Source organism: Saimiri boliviensis, chromosome 11 (assembly GCF_048565385.1).
Source record: "Saimiri boliviensis isolate mSaiBol1 chromosome 11, mSaiBol1.pri, whole genome shotgun sequence".
NCBI classification, from domain to species: Eukaryota; Metazoa; Chordata; class Mammalia; order Primates; family Cebidae; genus Saimiri; species Saimiri boliviensis.
In genome coordinates this window covers 63,400,698-63,421,117 of record NC_133459.1, presented here as the reverse complement: position 1 = coordinate 63,421,117, position 20,420 = coordinate 63,400,698, and the positions used below count along the sequence as shown (strand labels likewise).

The following is a 20,420-nucleotide window of genomic DNA, read 5'->3' as shown; positions in this document are numbered from 1 at the left end:
CCACCCACCCCAGCCTCTCAAAGTGCTGAGATTACAGGTGTGGGCCACTACGCCCAGCCACAGTATTTTTGATCCATGGTTGGTTGAATCTTCAGATGGAGAGGACGACTGTGTGTATGTGTGTGTGTGTGTGTGTGTGTGTGTGTGTAGAGTAAGTATATGTATTTGCTTGTGTTTCTGAAAGGAGACAGTAGAGTTCAGTACAGAGCTGGAAATGAGTGTCCCGCAGTTCCTGTGGAATGTCTGTGTCCAGGAACAAACAGAATCAGATGGTCGCTTCTGTGTTTGTTAGGATAAGGGTTACACAGAGGCTATCAGGTAGGAGACGACACAGAGACCACAGCTTGGAGCACAGGTGGGTCGCTAGGCATATCCAGGGTCCTGGGCTGATGCAGTGTCTAAAACAAACATAAAACACACATGCATACAGGGTGCTGGCTCTTTTCCTCAGACTCCACATTTGAGACGCAGTGGAACTGAACTTCATCTTTGGATATGTAGCAATTTTTCCCCTTTCAGCTTTGAAAATAGAAGTTTGATTTAGGTCAGGTTCAGCCTGGGGAAATGAGAAAATTACCCAGTGGGATAAGTCCTTCCCCTTTCAACACTGTAAATAGCTTTTTCCACTTGGCAAGGGTCTCCTCACCACGGTAACGAGAAGCTCTTGCTGGCTACCCTGATCCGTGCTACAGCCTGGTTTTCAGGAAGTCGGTGTGTCCCTGCCCTTTGCGGTGTCTGAGCAGCCCGGCTCTGCCTGCCATCACTTCTGGCACTTGACGTTTTAGGAAATCCTGAGCCCACTCAAATCATAGGCTCTCTTTTTCCATGATGATGCCCACTCATTGAGTTGGTGGGCCTGCGACAGCAATATGAGCAATGATATACATCTTTGTATATCCCTGCCCTCCCCAGACCCCAAGTCTTCAGTGCCTCTTCATTTCCCGGGCTCCCCTTACCCCACCCCAGTATGTCCCATGTTTTTTTGTGTGTTTCATGATTTTTCCGTCAGCTCCACTGAAACATGAGGTCCTTCAAAGCAGGACTGTGTTCTTTTTCTTGGTATCTCTTGCCCCTCACAAAATGCTTTGGACATAATAGGTGCTCTATAAATGTTTGTTGAATGCATGTAGAAAAACCAGACTGCCACCATGATAGGTGAGTGAGGTGGGGAAGGCCCTAAAATCCAGGGCACAGGAGGAACTGGGCATGTGTGTGTATGTGGGGGCTGAGGAGGGAGATTGTTTTGGATGGAATAATGGTCCGTAGAATAAAGGTCCACATTCTGATCCCTGGAACCTGAGAACATGTTATGTTAAATGCAAGAGGGAATTATGGTTGCAGATGGAATGAAGGTTGATCATCCTCTGATTGTGAGGTCAAGAGATTACTGTGGATTACCCAGGTAGGTCAGGTTAATCACAAGGTTCTTACAAGTGGGAAGGAAGAGAGTCAGAGAAGATGTGGTGACAGCAGCACAGGCTGGAGTGAAGTGGCATCGAGCCACACAAGGCAGGTGGCCTCTAGAAAAGATGGAAAGGTCAAGGAACAGATTCTTTCCAGAGCCTCCAGAAGGAAAGTATCTGTGCCAGCACCTTGATGTTAACCCTTTAAGGCCCATTTCAGACTTTTTTTTTTTTTTGAAGACATAGTCTCACTCTAGTTGCCCAGGCTGGAGTGTGTGGTGGGCAATCTCAGCTCACTACAACCTCCACCTCCTGATTTCAAGGGACTCTCCTGCCTCAGCCTCCCGAGTAGCTGGGATTACAGGTGCCTGCCACCCCACCTGGCTGATTTTTGTATTTTTTGTAGAGATGGGGTTTTGCCATGTTGGCCAGGCTGGTCTTGAACTCTTGACTTCAGGTGATCCACCTACCTCAGCCTCCCAAAGTGCTGAGATTACGGTGGAAGCCACTGTGCCTCCCCATTTCAGACTTCTGACCTGCAGAACTGTAAGATAATAAACTGTTTATTTTTATTTTTTATTTTTATTTGGGACGGAGTCTTACTGTCACCACGCTGGAGTGCAGTGGTGCAATCTTGGCCCATTGCAACCTCCGCGTCCCAAGTTCAAACAATTCTCCTGCCTCAACCTCCCGAGTAGCTGGGACTACAGGTGCACACCACCATGCCCAGCTAATTTGTTTATTTTTTAGTAGAGACAGGGTTTCACCATGTTGGCCAGAATGGTCTTGATCTCTTGACCTCATGATTCGCCTGCCTCAGCCTCCCAAAGTGCTGGGATTATAGGTGTGAGCCATCACGTCTGGCCAACTTGTATTATTTTTAAGACACTAAGTTTGTGGTAGTTTCTTACAGCAGCTATTAGAAAGAGGCTAAGCCTAGGAGGAGGGGAATCCTCAGGAAGGAACCGGATCGAGCACATAACCCTGGAAAAGGCAATGGCTGTGTGGGAGAAACTCAGTCAGCATCCAAAAATACGTTTCCTGCTGAATCACCCTAGATCAAAAGAAATTGACAATAAAATCAGCACTGGTAAGTTGCTCGATGTGTGTCGCTTATCCTCCCCAAATACTGTGAATACCTCTAGGAATTTCAGAGAAGCCATAGTAGAATATAGTGTAAAAGAGTCAGTCAAACCTAGGTTTGGGTTTCTTTCTGCCACCTATTGACAACGAGCTTACAAATGATGTAACCTCTCAAAGCCACAGTTTACTTATCTGTAAACTGGATATATCTGTTTCTTAACTAGGACGATTGTGGTGAGGGCCAAATAACACATATAATGTATTTAACATAAATGCCTCCCACATAGTAAACACCGGATAAATATTATCTAGCACTAAAAACATATATACAAGGAAGTTTTAGAGCAAAGGTGTTTGAGGTATCTCTGTACTCCACACTGACTCAGTCATATCTAGAGTCTTTAGTGAGTTGTGGGAACAGTCAGAGAACAACCAGGATGGTGAAAAGGATGTCTAGGTGGGTGGTGGTGGCATGCCCAGCCCCCTTGCATTCTTATAGGACTTTTACTGCTCAACACACTTTCACATCTGTTATCTCAAACGATCAGATGAGGTTCATATGTATATGTGTGTGTGTGCTGGCTGGGTGTGGTGGCTCATGCCTGTAATCCCAGCACTTTGGGAGGCTGAGCAGGAGGATTGCTTGAGGCCAGGAGTTTGAGACCATCCTAGACAACATAGCAAGACCCTCTGTCTACAAATAAAAAACAAAAAAACAGTGGCTGGGTATGGTGGCTCAGGCCTGTAATCCCAGCACTTTGGGAGGCTGAGGTGGGCAGATTACTTGAGGCCAAGAATTCAAGACCATCCTGGCCATCATGGCAAAACCCATCTCTATTAAAAATACCAAAATTATCTGGGTGTGGTGGTAGGTGTTTGTAATCCCTGAGGCACAAGAATTGCTTGAACCTGGGAGGCGGAGGTTGCAGTGAGCCAAGATCACATCCATGTGCTCCAGCCTGAATGACAAAGTGAGACCCTGTCTCAAAAAAAAAAAGAAGTCTAAAGGATTAGGGAGGTTTGACATAAAAGTTATTTGAAATATTTTCAGGACTGACTACATAATTTGTGGGGCCCAATGCAAACTGAAAAAGTGGGCCCCCTTGTTCAAAAAGTATTAAGAATTTCAAAATGGAATAGCTGGGTGTGGTGGCTCACGCCTGTAATCCCAGCACTTTGAGACGCTGAGGCAGGTGGAGCACCTGAGGTCGGGAGTTCCACAACAGCCTGACTGACATGGAGAAACCCCATCTCTACTGAAAATACAAAAATTAGCTGGATGTGGTGGTGCATCCCTGTAATCTCACCTACTTGGGAGGCAGAAGAATCACTTGAACCTGGGAGGTGGAGGTTGCGGTGAGCCGAGATTGTGCCATTGCAGTCCAGCCTGGGCCTCAAGAGCGAAACTCTATCTCAAAAACAAACACAAAAACAAACAAACAAAAAAGAATTTCAAAATGGCAACAAAAGAACATTAAACCAAGCTTGGGGCCCATCTGGACACAGTGCCCTGTTGCACAGGCTGTGAACCCACAGGCCCCAAACGTTCCCATGTAAGAAGGGATAGACTTGACTTCAACAGAAAAAAACTAGAGCTAAGGGGAAGAAACTACAGATACAATATAAGGCAGAACGTTGTAATAAGCCAATCAAAGAAAAGAGCAACCTGGGTGCTTCTGTCCTCAAAGTTGTTCAAGCAGAGGGTGGGCAGCAACTTTACAGCTACTTTATTGATTTATTTGTTTTATTTATTATTTTCTCCTTCAGAAACAAGGTCTCGCTGTGTTGCCCAGGCTGGAGTACAATGCTGTCATCACAGCTCACTGCAGCCTTGACTACCTGGGCTCACGTGATCCTCTTGCCTCAGCCTCCTGAGTAGCTGAGACTATAGGTGTGTGCCACCACTCCTGGCGAAATTTTTAAAATTCCTTGAAGAGATGGGGTCTTTCTGTGTTGTGCAGACTGGTCTCCAGCTCCTGGGCTCAAGCCTTCATACCTGGGACAGTTCCTTTATATTGGAGAGCAGAGAGGTCATTGTCACTGGAAATATACAGTCTGAATAAATGAAAAACTATATTTATTAACTTCTAAAATTATTTCCAGTTCTGAAACTTAAAAATTCTATTATATATTTTAATAAAGAGGATTTTTAAGAGCCCTCAATTTTTTCTCAAGAACTTAATACAAGCTGGGCACGGTAGTGCATACTTGTAGTGACACACACCGCTTTTTCCTTCCATCACAGCTTTTAATATATTTACATAGTTTTTTCTCAATCTTTTTTTTTTTTTTTTTTAAATGAGGTCTTGCTCTGTCACCCAGGCTGGAGTGCAGTGGCATAATTACAGATTAGTGCAGCCTCAAACTCCTACGCTTAAGCTATCCTCCCACCTCAGCCTCCTGAATAGCTGGGACTACAGGCGTGTGCTACCATACCCTGCTAATTTTTAAATTTGTTGTAGAGATGGGGTCTTGCTATGTTAACTAGTCTGTCCTGAATTCCTGATCTCAAGTGATTCTCCTGCCTCAGCCTCTCAAAGTGTTGGGATTATAGGCATGAGCCGCCACACCCAGCTTTTCTCAATCCTTATAAGCATGTATTTTTTTTTTAAGACTATTGTAATTACTCTGGTTATGCACAGTTTTTATGTTTATGTACTGTCATGATTACATAATGGTCCATTGAATGGACATAGTACAATTTATTATTCCCTAGTTGTTGGGCAACTCAGTTCTTTCCAAAGTGTCATTATTACAAAGAGCATTGCTCTAGATATTTTTGCATACACAGCTCCTCTTTACTCTTGAAATACTTTGTTAGAATAATTAGAACTCATTTGGTTGCAAATTGCAAAGCTCATTGGAGTAGCCTAAGTGAAAGAAGTTATGTTAATAAGCACGTAGGGCAGTCATGAAGATACAATGTGCAAGACACATAGAAATTGGAAAGTTGTCAGACAGTCCCCCTCACCCTTTTCCTATTTCCTTTAGACCGCTGCCTGTACGTTATTCCCTGCTCTCTTATGACTTTGGCCTGTACAGAGGCGTTTTTGTGTGTGTGTAAGAGATGGTATCTTTCTCTCTTGCCCAGGCTGGAGTGCAGTTGTGTGATCAGAGCTCACTGTAACCTCAAATCCCTGGGCTCAATTGATCCTCCTGCCTCAGCGTCCTGAGTAGCTGGGACTACACTTGCACAGGGCTTTGACTTGCCTTGGAACCAGAGACCCCAGGTCTAAATCAAGAGTCCAGAGCCAACCACTATCTGACCAGAATTTCTTTATCTTTTTTATCAGCTTCTTCAGCAAGAGTCTGATTAGGCAAACTCCCCTGCCTTTGGAACCTCTGCCCTCCTCTTTCTAGTGGGGGTAAGGGATGGCAGTGGGGGCAAGGCTGTGGGGTTTGTAGATTCAACTTGAACACTACCACTTAACTAGGGATGTAGCCAGAGTTAGTTACCTAGCTTCTCTGTGTTTCTGTTTGCCAATTTGTAAAATGAGGATAATATTGAGGTTATTAAGAAGATGAAATCATCCATGTCAAGGATGATAAGAAGGACACATAAGAAGTCCTTGATATCTATTAGCTCTTGGGTATTTTGGGGGATTTGTTTTCATTTTTAAAAAATTTGTGGCAAAATATATATAAAATTTACAATTTTGACCATATTCTTCTCTCTCTCTTTTTTTTTTTTTTTTTTGAGACAGGTTCTCACTCTGTTGCCCAGGCTAGAGTGTAGTGGCTCTATCATAGTTCACTGCAGCCTTGAACTCCTTGGCTTAAGTGACCCTCCCACCTTAGCATCTCAAGCAGCTAGGACTACAGGAATGTACCACTATTCTTAGGTAGCGGTAAATTTTTTTGTAGGGATGGAGTTTCACTATGTTGCCTAGGCTGGTCTCAAACTCCTGGACTCAAGCAATCTTCCCACCTTAGTCAAGGTACACTATTTTCAAGTGTACCATTCAGTGGCATTAAACACATACACAATATTGTGCAACCATCACACTATCCATCCTAATAACTTTTTATCATCTCAAACTGAAGCTCTTTTCTTTTAGTTATGATTGCTGCAATTATTTCAGATGTGCTTCCTGGGTCCATCCTTTTGGAACATGTGATAGGGACACTCCCCAAAGAAGGGAACAGGGTGGGTAGGCACTCCAAGTGTCTATGGAAAATATCACACTTCTACCATTCTTTAAACATTAGAGAACACTCTCAGACATTATTTTATGCAGATATCCCAAGGAAGGACTTTGAAGTAGAAAGTGATTATCCTTGTTTTATAGGAGAGTAGAATGAAGTTCAGAAAATCTGATTTGCTGAATGTTTCCTACTTTACTTCTAGAGTCAACACTCAAGGTCAAGTCTCTCAACTCCAAGTTCATATCTTTTCTGTGACATCTCAGGGATGTGATTCCTCAGCTAAGCTTTAACTCATTTGCTTACAGTTCCTGCTACATATTCTATATCAGATTATGAGAAGGAAGAGAAGAATTATCTGACGAGAACTTGTGGATGGGCTCTGTGTAGAAAGTACACGTCACCAGAAGCTGGTTTAGCTTACCAGTTTCTGTCCTGGCATGTAGGAAGGGCAACAATGAACTTTATTGTACAATGTGATGATTCTGTGAAACCACATGAAGGGATCAGTTAATGACCTCTTAATCTTTACCTTGAGAAAAGCGTAAAGTATTTTCTGGAAACAATAGGCATTACTAAGGTAATTTTTTTTTTTAGACAGTTTCACTGTTGTTACCCAGGATGAAGTACAATGGCACAATCTTGGCTCACTGCAACCTCCACCTCCCGGGTTCAAGTGATTCTCCTGCCTCAGCCTCCTGAATAGCTGGGATTACAGGTGTATGCCACAATGCCTGGCTAATTTTTTGTATTTTTAGTAGAAAGGAGGTTTCACCATGTTAGCCAGGTTGGTCTTAACTCCTGACCTCAGATGATCTGCCCACCTCGGCCTCCGAAAGTGCTGGGATTACAGGCATGAGCCACTGTGCCTGGCCACTAAGATAATTTTTTAAATGAGATAGAGAAAAAGAGATACCATGAGAAACAAAACAAGCGAATTTCAGCTGGTGTTTCATGGTTTGCATGGAGAAACATAATTTGTCTGATTGGCTTGATTACATTTTTTTTAAAGTGAAAAACACCTTTGCCATAATTCTTCACTTTATAGAGAAACCACAGGAAGAAAGCTTGTGTGAACTCAAGCTACCCCATAGCACCTTTCTAACAACTAGATTAATGTTTGCCATTAGGCAATCTTTCCATTAAATTAATGGCTACCTTTTTGGATTAGACACTCACCTTCCATTTGGCACTCAGAGTCATTTCCTTGTCACTTGTTCTAAAAGAAAATCACTTAGGATAACTGAAGACCTTGGGGGTAATGAGCTTTTATTATGTCTGTCCTGATCCTTCCTTTTGTACAAAATTTATGAATTCTCCTTGTGCTCTTCCATATCAAGTCATGCATCTTCTCTTTGGCTTTCAGCCTGATCCCACCCCATCTGTGCTGTCCTGATCTCGTCTTATTTATATGCCACCCCATTTTCCTCAACCCTTCAATATCAGTTATCTTAATTTTCTTGTAATTATCAAATATGTTATATTCAGCCAATCCCTACATCTCTACCCATGTTGTACTGGACTTTCCTTTTATCCATATGGAATACCTTTTCCCTTTATCCATCTTGAATGTTTTCATCCTTCACTACCAACAAAATCCTACTTATTCTCTAAGGCTTTTGATCCATATCAGTTTCTTCCTTCTGTGAGTTTGTATAGGTTATAAATTACTACTATCATTTATTAAGCACATATTGAGTGTCAGGCCCATTATCTCTACTCCTTATTACAATAACACAAGGTAATTATTATCATCTTCATTTAATGAAAAGGGAGACAGTAGTTCAGAAAGGTTATATAATTTGCCCAAGATCACACATTCTAAATTGCTAAGCTGAGGAGTGAACTGCAGGAGTGATGGATCCTAAAGCTCTTATTCTGTCTACCTATACTTTCTCTTAACTATATACTATATGGAAGTGTTTCCTTTATCGATTGATTGGTACTTATGGGAGTCTCACAATGTTTCCTAGGCTGATCTCAAAACTCCTGGCCTCAAGCAGTCCTCTTGCCTTGGCCTCCCAAAGCACTGGAATTATAGGTATGAGCCACTGTACCCAAATGGGAAATGTTTTCTAATTGTTTTGTGTGAATTAGTCTCTCCTTAATTTGTTCATGAAATCAAGTACTATATAATTTAAGAGTTGTATTCAGTTACTAGTTCTGGAGATACAGGAGTTGAGGCCAGGTGTGGTGGCTCATATTTGTAATCCCAGTACCTTGAGAGGCCGAAGTGGGAGGATTGCTTGAGGTTGGGAGGTAGAAACTATCCTGGACAATATAGCGAGACTCCATTTCTACACAATAAAAAAAATTATTTGAGTATTGGGCACACATCTGTTGTTCTAGCTCCCAGGAGGCTGAGCTGAGAGGATCCCTTGAGCCCAGGAGTTAGAGGCTGCAGCGAGCTGTGTTCACAACCACTATACTCCAGCCTAGGTGACAGAGCACGAGCCTGTCTCTAAAAAACAAAATCAGGAACATAGCCTCTTTTTGCTATTTCCTCTGCCTTTTCCAGGGTGGGAGCCTTTTCCTTGTGTTAAGATGGCTGCCTGAAGTCCAGCCTTCATATTTCTGTTCCAGGCAAGAAGGAGGAAAGAATTAAGGGTAAACGGTAGGCCTCCCAGTCAAATTTTAAAGACTTTTTCAAGAAGTCTCACTAATAGCTCATTGGTCACCACATTTGCAAGGAAGGCTGGGAAATATTTTATAGCCAAGTACACTGACATACTCAACAATAAAGGTATTTCGTTTCCAAGAAAGGATAGATGTTAAATAGTGGTCTCTGCCACAGAGACCCATGTCTCCGTCTTTCACATTTTCATAGCACCTAGTAGATGCCCCGTAACACTGGTGGGCAGTCTAATGTAGAGAAATAGTAGCAAAGGTAAGTTAAAAAGTGGATGTGTGAAGAAACTGAGAAGATGGCCATATGTAGCTTCTAATCTATACATACTTTATAAGAAATAGAGATAGGCACTGATTTCTCCCTAAACAATCCTGCCATCAGGCTTCATGTGTTGAAGGATTATAAAACTAACATCAAGGTTAAGAAATAAAAGGTTAAGAAAATAAAGCCAGGTCATTTGAAATTATTTTGAGTGGATTCATTGTATTTCCTTTAGCCTTTTTTTTTTTTTTTTTTTTTTGCATATATTGTGTTTCCATTTACAAAATTGGCATTAGGAAATGTTCCATTTTGCTAAAGGACTCATTGTAAACAGCCACTTTAGACAGAATGACCAGTACTCAGGCAGTATCTGATGAGCACTTAGAACAAAAGAATAAATTACATTTCCAATAGAAATTAGTGCTGTGTATTCTGGAACTCTCCTGAGTTTCTTATTTTGATTTGCAAAATAATTCAAATGCTTTAAAGAAAAATCTAGGCCGGGCACAGTGGCTCACACCTGTAATCCCAGCACTTTGGGAGGCCAAGGTGGGTGGATCACCTGAGGTCAGGAGTTCGAGACCAGCCTGGCCAACACGGCAAAACCCCGTCTCTACTAAAAATACAAAAATTAGCTGGGCATGGTGGTGCACACCTGTAGTCCCAGCTACTCAGGAAACTGAGGCTTGAACCCGGGAGGTGGAGGTTGCAGTGAGCTGAGATTGCGCCACTGCACTAAAGCCTGGGTAACAAAGCAAGACTCCATCTCAAAAGAAAAAAAAAAGAAAGAAAGAAAAATCTGTGGTAATTACCTGAAATGTTTCTCTAGTCCCCAGATTAACATCAAGAGAGGGTCTTTGTTTGAGATACAAAGCACGTTTCTTTAATTTTTAATTTTGATACAGTCTCAAATTCTGTGTGCCCTTTTCCCAGAATCACCCACTGTTTTAGCCCGTTTGCTTCATCATTCTTCTCTCTCTCTCTCTCTCTCTCTCTCTCTCTGGCATGTGTATATGATTTTTTTTTTCTGAAAGTTTTTAGAGTAAATTGGAGACATGAGATGTTAGAGGACCCCTAAACACTTCAGAATATTTGCTGAAAAAAGGACATTATCTTATATAACCATAGCAAAGTGATTACAGCAAGAAATTGAACTTTGATACAATACTGTTATCTAGTCTGGGGTCCATGGACAAATTCCATTAAGTGCCCTAATAATGTCTTTTTATAGTTGTTTGATTTTCCCAGGTCAAACCGTCTTAGACCATGCAATGCATTTAGTTGTCTCATCTCTTTAATCTTCTTTAATCTGGAAGTGTTTCTTAGCTTTTCATTGACTTTCTCTTACTTGAATTTTTTAAAAAGTACAGGGCAGTTATTTTGTAGAAATGTACAAAATTCTACAAAATAACTTCCACAAGTGTTCTGACTTGCCTAATGATTACTTTCAGGTTGTATATTTTGGGCAGAAATACCATAGAAGTAGTGTTTTGTCCTTCTCAGCACTTCATGTGAGAAACTACGTGATGGTGGTTTATCTTAGAACATCATGTACTTTGATCTCTGGTTAAGGTATTTTAACCATATTTCCCCACTGTAAAGTTACTGCTTTTACTTTTTTTTGAGACAGGGTTTCTTACTCTGTTGCCCAGGCTGGAATGCAATGACTCGATCTTGGCTCACTGCAGTCTCACCCTCCCTAGCTCAAGTGATCCTCCCACCTCAGCTTCCTGAGTAGCTGGAACTACAGGTGCATGCCCCCATGCCCAGCTAATTTTTGTATTTTTTTGTAGAGATGGGATGTTGCCATGTTGTCCGGGGTGGTCTTAAACTCCTGGGCTTAAGCATGCCACCCACCTCTGACCTCCAAAGTCCTGGGACCACATGTGTGAACCACTGTAGCAATCACTGTGTTTTCTTTTGTAATTAAAAAACAATTGGTTACTGAGGCCAGGTGCTGTGCCTCATGCCTGTAATCCCAGCACTTTGGGAGCCAGAGGTGGGTGGATCACTTGAGGTCAGAGTTCAAGACTAGCCTGGCCAACATGGTGAAACCACTTCTCTACTAAAATTACAAAAATTAGCTGGGCTTTATGATATGCACCTGTAATCCCAGCTACTTGGGAGGCTGAGGCAGGAGAATCGCTTGAACCTGGGAGATGGAAATTGCAGTGAGCAGAGATTGTACAGCTGTACTCCAGCCTGGGCAACAAGGTGAGGCTCTGTCTCAAAAAAAAAAAAATTGTCAGGAGGTTTAGGGACTATGTAAATATTCTGTTCCTTATCAAACGCTCATCCACTAGTTTAGCATCAACTGATGATTTTCAAATTCCATCCTCTCATTTATTAACTGGCTTTTTACTGCAAGAATGAGAAACTTTCTTTTCTAATGGATGGTTTCTGATACTATGTGTCTATGAGTTTCTGAGACTTTGTCTCAGTTTATTTGGGCTGCCATAACAAAATCATATACTAGGTGGCTTAAACAACAGAAATGTATTTCTCACAGTTTTGGAGGATGAGAAATCCAAGATCAAGGTGCCAGCTGCTTGCAGATGGCCACATTCTTGCTGTGTCCTCACATGTTGGAGACAGAGTGCTGGTATCTCTTCCTCTTTTAATAAGGGCACTAATCCCAACATGGGTTCCACCCTCATGACCTCTCTAAACCGAATTACTTCCCAAAAGCCCCATCTCCTAATACCATCACATTAAGAATTAGGGCTTCAAATATGGATTTTGGTGTGGGAGAACACATTCAGTCCATAACAGACTTAAAAAAAAAAAAAACTTTTTAAGTTCAGAAGTATGTGTACATGTTTCCTATGTAGGTAAACTTGTGTCATGGGAGTTTGTTGTACAGATTATTTTGTTACCCCCTATTGAGTCTTGTACCCATTCGTTTTTCTTCCTGATCCTTTTCCTCCACCCTCCAGTAGGCCCCAGTATCTGTTGTTCCTGTCTATGTGTCCATGTGTTCTCATCACTTAGTTCCCACTTACAAGTGAGAGCATGGTATTTGGTTTTCTGTTCCTGGTTTAGTTTGTTAAGGACAATGGCCTCCAGCTCCATCCGTGTTCCTGCAAAGACACGATCTCATTCTTTTTTATGGCTGCATGTTACTCCCTGGTGTATACATACTACATTTTATTTTCAAATACCAATGATGAGAATTTAGGTTGATTCCATGTATTTGCTCTTGGGAGTAGTGCTGCAATGAATATACACATGAATCTATCTTTTTTTTCTTTTTTTTTTTTTTTTGAGACAGAGTTTCGCTCTTGTTGTCCAGGCGCTGGAGTGCAATGGTGCGATCTTGGCTCACCGCAACCTCTGCCTCCTGGGTTCAAGCGATTCTCCTGCCTCAGCTTCCTGAGTAGCTGGGATTACAGGCATGTGCCACCACACCCATGGGATTTTGTATTTTTAGCAGAGATGGGATTTCTCCATGTTGGTCAGGCTGGTCTTGAACTCCTGACCTCAGGTGATCCACCCACCTGGGTCTCCCAAAGTGCTGGGTTTACAAGCATGAGCCACCATGTCCAGCCAAATGTATCTTTATGATAGAACAATTATATTCCTTTTGGTATATACCTAGTAATGGGATTGCTAGGTCAATGATTTTTTTTTTTTTGAGACGGAGTTTCACTCTTGTTACCCAGGCTGGAGTGCAATGGCGCGATCTCAGCTCACCGCAACCTCCGCCTCCTGGGTTCAGGCAATTCTCCTGCCTCAGCCTCCTGAGTAGCTGGGATTACAGGCACATGCCACCATACCCAGCTAATGTTTTGTATTTTTAGTAGAGACGAGGTTTCACCATGTTGACCATGGATGGTCTCGATCTCTTGACCTCGTGATCCACCCGCCTCGGCCTCCCAAAGTGCTGGGATTACAGGCTTGAGCCACCGCACCCGGCCAGGTCAATGATATTTTTGCATAACAGACTTATAAAAGGAAAAATAGGCTGGGCATGGTGGCTCACGCCTGTAATCCCAGCACTTTGGGAGGCTGAGGCAGGTGGATCATGAGGTCAGGAGTTCGAGACCAGCCTGACCAACATGGTGAAACCCCATCTCTACTAAAAATACAAACATTAGCCTGTTGTGGTGGTGCATGCCTGTAATCCCAGCTACTGGGGAGGCTGAGGCAGGAGAATCACTTGAACTTAGAAGGCAGAGGTTGTGGTGAGCTGAGATCATACCATTGCACACCAGCCTGGGCAACAAAAGTGAAACTCCGTCTCAAAAAAAAAAAAAAAATTTTTTTTAAAAGGAGTAGTTCAAGACCAGCATGTGCAACATGGTAAAACCTCATCTCTACAAAAAATAGAAAAAATGTAGTCAGGCACAATGGCACATGTCTGTAGTCCCAGCTACTTGGGAGGCCGAGATGGGAGGATTACCTGAGCCCTGGAGTTTGAGGCTGCAATGAGCCATGATCATGCCACTGCCCTCTAGCCTGGGTGGCAGAGTGAGACCCTGTCTCAGGAGAGGGGGAAAAAAAAAAGGAAAAATAAATACCACCTATTGTAAGAAGATGGTATCCTCCTTGGATTGGGTAACTGATATTGAGCCTTGAACCCCTGCATAGTAAAAGTAATTCCTTCCTTTATCATTTGTAATATGATTATTTTACTTTATTCTTATTTTTGCTATCAAATGGTGGGATAAATTGGCTGCTTTCCTCTTATTTGGCTCTGAAGTCTGTTTCGTATTTGTTGCTATCAGATAAATGTGGATTTAAGTTCCACACTTCCAGTTGTGTGTGACATTGGCCATGTTATTTGGGCCTCAACCTCTTTGCCCACAGAATAGGGATAATAACTTTATCTCAGTGCTATTGGGAGGATTAAATCAGCTAATATATGTGAAAACATGTAACATGGTGTCTGATTTAAAAATTCAGTTAGTAAGTAAGTTTTCTGTCTTTAACTTAAAATTTCAATTTTCAGTGATACATTTTTGTAGGTTTCAATGACTTCATTGCTGTCTTCAAGTGGTTAGACAATCTTCTCAGATATGAAATTTGCATCAGAATGAGAAAGGATTAGTGGTGTCTGTAAACTTTTACATGATTTGAGTGGTTATACCAGTCCTTCCCTCCCTCCCTCCTTCCCTCCCTCCCTTCCTTCCTTCCTTCCTTCCTGCCTTCCTTCTTCCTTCCCTTTGCCACATTGTTAATGGCGTTTGCTATATGCTAGTCACTATTCTGGGTGCTAGGGATAGAAGAACAGACAAAATCTCCTGACTTGACATCCATTATATTCTAATCAAAGGAAACAGATGGTAAAAGTAGAAATAAACTTTTAAAATTAGATAGGGTAAGTGCTATGGAGAAAAGTAACACTGGGAAGGAAAATAAGAATTGTGAGTGGATTGCTATTTTAATTAGGGAAGGACTCACTGATGAGGCAGCACATGAGCAGAGATCTCAAGGAGATGAGGCATTGAATCATTAGGGTAGCTGAGGAAAAAGCGTTCCAGGCAAAGGAAATATTTCAGAGAAGAAACCTAAGGCATAGATTGACTTACTGAGGGTTCACCCAAAGGAATCATAAAAAGAGCTCAGGCAGTTCCGTGGAACACAACAGCACTCTGCTTCCCTTCTGTGAGCTTGATTATAGGTAAGAGCAGAATGGCTGGACAGCTGTTGGGGTTGCGCCAGTTTGGGCAGTGTGCCACACAGACTTCCCTTCCAGAAAGAACCTGCTGTGAGGAGTGCAAAATGCTGACAGCTTCCGGTCTGGATCCACCCCAGCATCCAGGGTGCAGCACTTTCTCCCAGGCAGCCCTCTACCAATGACTGAGCATGGCAGGGGTACTAGGGCGTGACCACTGCCATGCAACATGGGATTTTTTGAGGCCAGTCCTTATGCCAGAGCTCCCTGTTAGGCTGGCCAGGACATTTCCAGAGCTGCACCACACTCTGAGACTCTATTCACCCACCCAGTTATCCTTCCTCACCTTTCTCCTTTTACAAGTCTCAGACCTGCAACATGATTTTACGGCCTCCCCTGCCCTCTCCAGCTCCCTCTTCCTTTTGCCTTTCACAGGCATTACACACTAGTGCTTTCACTTACAAACTCATCCTGGGGTCTGTCTGCTTCCTATAGGATCCAGATTAACAGGAGGCAGAGCAAAAATACATGTAAGGAGATTTTGCTCTGCTTCTGCTGCTGCATCGGTCAGAGATAGACCAAGGGAGTTGGAGGAGGGTAGTCAGCAGTAACGTCAAGGATGATCAGTTTCCGGGTAATTAACTAGGCGCAGTGGCTCACACCCGTAATCCCAGCACTTTGGGAGGCCGAGGTAGGTGGATCACTTGAGGTCTGGAGTTCAAGACCAGCCTGGCCAACATGGTGAAACCCCATCTCTACTAAAAATACAAAAAAAAGATAGCTGGGTTTGGGGGTACATGGCTGTAGTCCCAGTTACTCAAGAGACTGAACCAGGAGAATAGCTTGAACCCAGGAGGCGGAGGTTGCAGTGAGATGAGATGGTGTCATTGCACTCCAGCCTGGGTGACAGAGTAAGACTCTGTCTCAAAACAAACAAACAAACAAACAACATTTCCAGATAACCAGCCCTACCCAGGCCATCTGAAATAGTATACAATCTGAGTGAAACCTGCTTATTAAAAAAAACAAAATTATTTTTTTGAGACAGAGTCTTGCTCTGTTGCCCAGGCTAGAGTGCAGTGGTGCAATCTCAGCTCACTGCAACATGCACCTCCCAGGTTCAAGCAATTCTCCTACATCAGGCTCTGGAGTAGCTAGGACTATAGGCACATTCTGCCATGCCTGGCTAATTATCTTTTTAGTGGTGACGGGGTTTCGCCATATTGGCAAAGCTGGTCTCGAACTCCTAGCTTTAGGTGATCTGGCCTCCCAAAGTGCTGGGATTACCGGCATGAGCCACTGCACCTGGCCAAACCTGCTTATTTAAAATGCAAGCAATTTCAGAAGCAACCCTCTAGAAACTCATAGCAACCAGATGGCTGCCCCTAAGCTTTTGTTATGTAGAAATTCTGGGGCTACCAATGGAACAGTTCCAAACCCTTCCTTCCTTCTTTCCTGTTTGGAAGGAGGAATGGGGATTTGTTAACAAACTAGAATCCAGAGGGGCAGCATGCTTTGAGAGGGGAAGTTGGCACTCATTTCCAGTCCTGGAAGGCAAACCATGGGATTCTGAGGTCTCCAGGGACATTTCCTAGACCTCCAACTGTAATGACCATCTCTATCTGATACCCCAGGCTGTGTTCAAAGGCCACTGACTCTGTCTGGCTCACCATACTGCACTGACATTCCAGCCAGAAACCATTCTCAGAGTGGATGGACCAATGCTCTAATCATATAGCTGAAATTACAGTTTGGGGTTCAATAAAGTAATGGTTCCAAAGATTTTCTGTGGAAATCTCTACAGTCCCATCTGGAAAGCAAACACTGGCTGGGTAGGAAGTGGACTTGGGGTGGGATCACATGGAAGGCAGATAGACAAAGTTGTGACCCATATTTCAGAGTGAATATCCTCTATGTGCCAGGCACTTTCACAGGTTTATATTTCTAGAACCAACCTATGATGCTGGAACGATACTTTAAGGTAATCCCTACTTCATGGTTAGAAAAGTATGGTTTGGCTGGGTGTGGTGACTCAACTGTAATCGCAGCATTTTGGGAGGTCGAGGTGGGAGGATCGCTTGAGTCCAGGAGTATAAGACTAGCTTGGGCAACATGACAAAACCCCATCTCTAAAAAAAAATACAAAAATTAGCCAGGTATATGGTGTGCACCTGTAGTCCTGGTTACTCAAGAGGCTGAGCTGGAAGGATTTATTGAGCCTAGGAGGTAGAGGCTACAGTGAGCTATGATCATGCCAGTGCCCTCTAGCCTGGGTGACAGAGTGAGACCCTGTCTAAGAAAAGGAAAGAAAAAAGAAAGAAAGGAAAAATGTGGTGTGGAAAGTTACATGATTTTTTTCTCCCAAGGTCATAGTGCTAGCACGTAGCAAACCTAGGATTCGAGCCAGGTCTTCAGATGCTAAATTTAGTGACTTTTTAATGATTTTACCACTGGCTAACTGTTCTCTTACCTTTATCCATATTCCTGTGTCAATCATAGTATATTACCCTGTGGTCTCACTCTTTGCTTAGTTGCTTAGATAAAATCATGTTGATTTTTAGTGAGGCCATGGTTGGGAAGCACTATAGTGGACATTGCTAGTTTTTAACATCTTGACATCCATTTTCCTCTTCTTTTGGTGAATGTATTCTAATTTCTCTCTGGAGAACTCCTTCTACCCCGACTTGGAATCCATGTGTTTCAAGTGGGCTCTAACCCTTGCTTCAGGATGGGGTCTGTGACTCCCCTAAATCAGTGTGACTCCGCCTCTGGGGTACAAGTGATTCTCGTGCCTCAGCTTCCTGAGTAGCTGGGATTACAGGTGCCTGCCATCGCACCCAGCTAATTTTTGTATTTTTAGTAGAGACAAGGTTTCACCATGTTGGCCAGGCTGGTCTCAAACTCCTGACCTCAAGTGAGCCGCCCACCTCAGCCTCCCAAAATGCTGGCATTACAGGCGTGAGCCATCACACCCAGCCTTTTTTTTTTTTTTTTTAAGCTTGTTAGCATTAGGGAAATCTCCACAATTAGAAATGTTAATTTTTTTTTTTTTGCTATGGACCAGGCCATTCTTGAAGCCAGAACTATGTTCAAGAACTTTCAGTTCTACAGTACAACAAATTCCATTAATGCTTAAGCTAATAATGTAGGTTGGATTTTCTGTTACTGTCAACTGCAAGAGGCTTACCACAGACTTTCTCAATTCAATTTCAACCAAGCTAAAAATCAATTAGGACTCAACAATAAAAGACAAATTATCCAATTAAAAATGAGCAAATGATTTGAATTGACATTTCTCCAAAGAGGATGTACAAGTAGCCAATAAACTCTTGAAAAGATGCTCAACACCATGAATAATTAGGAAAATGCAAATCAAAACTGCAGTGAGATACAACTTTACAGCCCTTAGGATGGCTGTAATCAAAAATATGAACAACAAATGCTGGCAAGGACATGGAGAAATGAGAACTGTCGCACCTTGCTGCTAGGAGTGTTGAGTGGTACAGCCACTTTGGAAAACAGTCTGGCAGTTCCTCAGACGATTAAACATTGTTACCATGGGGCTAGCTATTTTACTCCTAGGTATATACCCAAAAGAAATGAAAATACATGTCCACAAAAAGTTTTGTACAAAAATGCTCATAGTACTTGTATTCATAATAGCCGAAAATGGAGAACTCAAATGTCCAGCAATAAGAGATTGGATAAACACATTGTGAAATATTCATGCAAAGGAAGACTGCTCAGCAATGAAAGGAACGAGCCACTGATACATACCAAAAAAAAATAAAAAGTAAAAAAGATGAATCTAGAAACAGGGTGAGTGAAAGATACCAGATGCAAAATAATAAATATGGTATGACTCCATTTATATGCAGTCCAAGAGCAGGCAAACCAGTCTGTGGTGATAGGATTAGAAAGTGGTTCCCTCAGCCGGGCGCGGTGGCTCAAGCCTGTAATCCCAGCACTTTGGGAGGCCGAGGCGGGTGGATCACGAGGTCGAGAGATCGAGACCATCCTGGTCAACAAGGTGAAACCCCGTCTCAACTAAAAATAGAAAAAATCAGCTGGGCATGGTGGCGTGTGCCTGTAATCCCAGCTACTCAGGAGGCTGAGGCAGGAGAATTGCCTGAACTCAGGAGGCGGAGGTTGCGGTGAGCCGAGATCGCGCCATTGCACTCCAGCCTGGGTAACAAGAGCGAAACTCCGTCTCAAAAAAAAAAAATAAATAAATAAAGAAAAGAAAGTGGTTCCCTCAGTGAGAAAGGGCGAATTTGACTAGAAAGGGACAAGAGGATGAGGCAGCTTTCCAGAACTTTAGATGGTAGTTACATGAATGTGTACGGTCATCAAAATCTATTGGCCTGGCACGCGCCTGTAGTCCCAGCTACTCGGGAGGCTGAGGCAGGAGAATCACTTGAACCTGGGAGCCGGAGGTTGCGGTGAACCAAGATTGTGCCACTGCACTCCAGCCTGCTGACAGAGTGAGACTCCATTTCAAAACCAAACCAAACGCTATTGGCCAAGCATGGTGGCTCAGGCTTGTAATCCCAGTGCTTCAGGAGGCTGAGCTGGGAGGATTTCTTAAGGCCAGGAGTTCAAGATCAGCCTGGGCAATATAGCTGGTCAAAAAAAAAAAAAAAAAAATTAGCCTGGTATGGCTGTGCATACCTGTGGCTCCAGATACTTGGTAGGCTGAGGTGGGAGAATTACTTAAGCCCAGGGGTTTGAGGTTGCAGTGAGCCATGATCATTCCACTGTACTGCAGCCTGGGTGACAGAACGAGACCCTGTCTCTAAAATTAAAAAAAAAAAAAAAGTTATGGAACTGAATCTTAAGATCAGTATATTAAATACTTCACTTAAAAATAATTATTTTTAATTTTAATTACTTGAAATGATACAGAGAAGATTAGCATAGCCCCTGTGTAAGGATGACAGGAAAAAAAATACTGTGTTTGAAATGTTTACTGCTTCCTCACTTTTCGTGAGGGAAAAAAAGCATTCACTGAATTTATATGATCTAACAGGTGTGAAAAACTCTCCTATCGAAAAATATCATTCCTCACCAACTTAATAGACTGAATTTCCCCTGATTAGTTTCTCCTTTGATAGACACATTGAAAGCCCTAAATAAAATGCTTTATTAATTTTCCCCAGTGAATATATTAAAAAGCATGACACTAATGTATGAAGTTGGTTTTCCTCCCTCTTAGCGACGTACTGCAACCTACTACTGACTATGTTAAAGTATAAAAATAAATAAGATAATAAAAGTGATAAAA

General features: G+C 42.6%; 1 non-coding gene across 1 annotated transcript; it reads left to right on the top strand.

The window, feature by feature from the left end:
• The first annotated feature begins 19,998 nt into the window (after positions 1 to 19,998).
• Positions 19,999 to 20,104, top strand: LOC120366168 (U6 spliceosomal RNA). Its single transcript, XR_005580915.1, has one exon. It is a non-coding gene; the product is annotated as a U6 spliceosomal RNA (small nuclear RNA).
• Positions 20,105 to 20,420: the final 316 nt, after the last annotated feature.